Source organism: Idiotropiscis lumnitzeri, unplaced genomic scaffold, assembly GCF_059441095.1.
Source record: "Idiotropiscis lumnitzeri isolate Australia: NSW breed Sydney's pygmy pipehorse unplaced genomic scaffold, RoL_Ilum_1.0 HiC_scaffold_23, whole genome shotgun sequence".
In the NCBI taxonomy this organism is placed as follows: domain Eukaryota; kingdom Metazoa; phylum Chordata; class Actinopteri; order Syngnathiformes; family Syngnathidae; genus Idiotropiscis; species Idiotropiscis lumnitzeri.
Genome location: NW_028283561.1, coordinates 2,588,907 through 2,592,310, shown reverse-complemented (window position 1 = coordinate 2,592,310; position 3,404 = coordinate 2,588,907).

The window sequence follows — 3,404 nt, the reverse complement described above, 5'->3', positions numbered from 1 at the left end:
CATTAACAAACACAGCCAGCCCTCCTCTTTCCTCTTACCGCTTTCCAGTGTCCTGTCCGCAAGTAGTATTTGGAAGCCGTCAAATTCCACGACGGTGTCCGGCGTTAGGTCTGTTAGCCATGAATCCGTGAACATCAGCAAGCTAGCTCATTGGAAGTTCCTCTTGTGCCGCGTTAGCGCTGTTAGCTTGTCCATTTTCTTGGGAAGGTATCTAACATTTCCCATAAAAACGGACAGGAGGACGGGGTGGTCACGCCTCCTCTTTGCCTGGCGTTTCGCCCCCGCGCGACATCCCCCGTCTCTTCCTCCTCAACTCGTGGGGGATATCGGGTCTCGCTCCGGGAGTCGGCACGGGGTTAGCACGAAGTGCTAACAGCTGATCTCTTGTGTAAACGATTGATCCGTAGCTCCCAGTGACATCTCCGGACACGATCACGCAAAAAACAGCCCCCAGCAGCAATAAAACCACCGCAATTTGGATGTCCATTGCTGCGATGAGGTAAAATAAATAAAACTGGGTAAAGGGAAAAACACGCGAAAAAGGCTCAAATAGTGAGCCGTGCTGCTTTAGCAGGTAGCCACTCGCGTGGTGACGGAACCGTAAAAACAAATGTGGTCCCATCAAAATCTGATGGGATATTTAAAAATAAAAGCGTGAAAATTTTCTTATTTGTCTGTCGTCACCAATGATTAAAAAAATTAAAATCATTACAAAATCCTCAAGCTATCGTGATACCAGACAAGTTCTGCGGGACACCAGACCACCCCAGTTGTCCACAAAAAGTGGTCACTTCAAAATTTGATGTGGCATTTAAAAATAAAAAAATCACCTGAAATATGCACTGTGATCAACACTGATTTAAAAGAAAAATCTTTAAAAAATATCCTCAAACTAACGTGATACCAAACCAGGATTGGGGATACTAGACCACACCAGCTGTCCACCAAAAGTGGTCACATCAAAATGTGATGTGGCACTTCAAAATAAAAGTAGCCTGAAATTCGCTTATTTCACGGTCATCACCACTGAGTTAAAAAAAAAATAGCTCGAGCTATCGTGATACCAGACCAGTTTTGTGGGACACGAGACTACCCCAGCTGTCCATAAAAAGTGGTCCCATCGAAATCTAATTTGTAATTTCAAACTAAAAGTTGCCTGAAATCTGCACATTTCACTGTCATCATGCCTGACTTTAAAATTTCATTAAAAAATATCCTCTAGCTATGGTAATACCAAACCAGGTTTGGAGGACACAAGACAACACAGCTTTCCACCAAAAGTAGTCCCATCAAAATGTAAGGAGGCATTTTAAAATAAAAGAGCTGGAGCTGTCGTAATACCAGACTAGTTTTGTTGGACACTAGACGACCCCAGCTGTTCATCAAAAATGGTCCCATCAAAATCTGATGTGTAATTTCACAATAAAAAAAAACCCACCTGAAATATGCACATTTCATTGTCATCAACACTGATTTTAAAATAATCATTTCAAAATACCCTCGAGCTATCGTGATATCAGACCCATTTTGGGGAACACTAGACAACCCCAGTTGTCCATCAAATGCGGTCCCACCAAAATGTGATACGGCATTTCAAAATAAAAGTAGCCTTAAATCAGCATACATCATTGTTATCAGGCCTGACTAAAATATCATGACAAAATATCCTCCAGCTATCATGATACCAGACAAGACATATTTCACTGTCATCACCATTGATTTAAAAAAATTAATTAAAAACTAGAGCTGCGAGCAGCTATAAAGGGCCCTCGCCACCCGGACAACGTTGGGGTACTGGCACGTTGGAAATGTGAAATATTTCCGAGAAATAACGTGAGGAATCTTCAAGAGGAATTTGCTTGTAGTTAAAGTTAGAGCAGCTTTTGTTTTCAAAGCCTCGTCAATGTTTGAAGTAAATTTGTTGGCAGGCACTACAGGTGCATCAAATCAAAGACTAATAGACTGAAAAACATTTTCTTTCCGAGAGCCATCACCATTCTGAACTCTCACACACATGCACACACACACGACCACCCTTACCTTGCTGAACAGCGACGTATTGTGTTGTATTTCTCCAATTTCATACTATTTTCCATCACAATATTTATTCTCTTATTGATCTAATTTATATATTTGATTAAATTATTGTTGTATTGCACTGGAGAGGGGAGCTCCCTAATCTTGTTGCACACTGTACAATGACAATAAAAGGATTTCGGATTCTGATAAATTTAGAATGGCCGACTTCCTGTTCAATTTAGCATACGGCTCCATGAGACTTTTTATTAGGTCTTGGCTTTGTACACACTTCATCAAATTTTCAGTTTGGTGAAACAGAGATATGGGGCTGTTTTTTTTTGTTGTTTTTTTTTTCTAGGGGGCGATAGCGAGCCATTTTTAAACAACTGTACGACAAAATAATAAAATATTGTGAATATTGAATCAACTCCCGGTTGAGTGGACGCTGGCACGTTTGGCTGCCACTGCTCACCGGTAACTCTCAGAAATTTTTTGGATCCGCTTGTTGTACCTGCTTTAGCAGTTTACAATCCCTCCAGTTACAGTGATTTTATTTATTATTATCTGTATGTTGAGCGATCCCGATTCTCATGAATGCCACCCACCGATTGCATAGTCGCTGACGCGTCTACTGTGGCTAAAGTTTAGCTTACCTATCAAAGTTAGCACCTGTCTGCCATGTGGACCCGCAGGCCAGTCTGCTTCTCGCACTTCTGCCTGTTCCTGTCATGTCATCAACCTGTGTCAGGACAACTTCAATCCACTGCCGCTGAACTCCGCTGGATTTACCGACACATGCCCGAGGGAAACGCACCACCACCACTGCTCCTCCTCCCGAACATCGCTCGTCGACCCTTTAAGGATTGTATGGCAATTACCGGCATTTTAAACATTTATGGGACAGAATGTCAATTATTTAATTTAGCAGGTTTATATTTACTGAATATGCTATGATCGCAAAATTCCGGACGAACTGGCGAGGCTGCCCGGCTCACCGTGGCTTGTCATCGGGACCGGGAGGCGGCGCAGGCGACGCAGAGAGAGGAAGCAGAAGCGGGGCTGCAGGTCCGGTGTCTTGCAACGGCTGCGACGGCAGCCCCATAGGCAACCACTGCCGAGTCTGTACCTCACCAACGCCAGATCCGTGGTCCACAAAATCGACGACCTGGGATTACAAATCCTGGGAAACCGCTATGTGCGAGACAGCAGTGTGATCGTCGTCACGGAATCCTGGCTGCACGCAGACGTCCCCGATGCTAGCATCCAGCTGGCCGGGCGCTCGCTACATCGCGCGGATCGGACAAGGGACACCGGTAAGAGAAGGGGCGGGGTGGCTCTGTGTTTACGTGCATGAGAACTGGTGCGGCGATAGCACGATCGTCGAG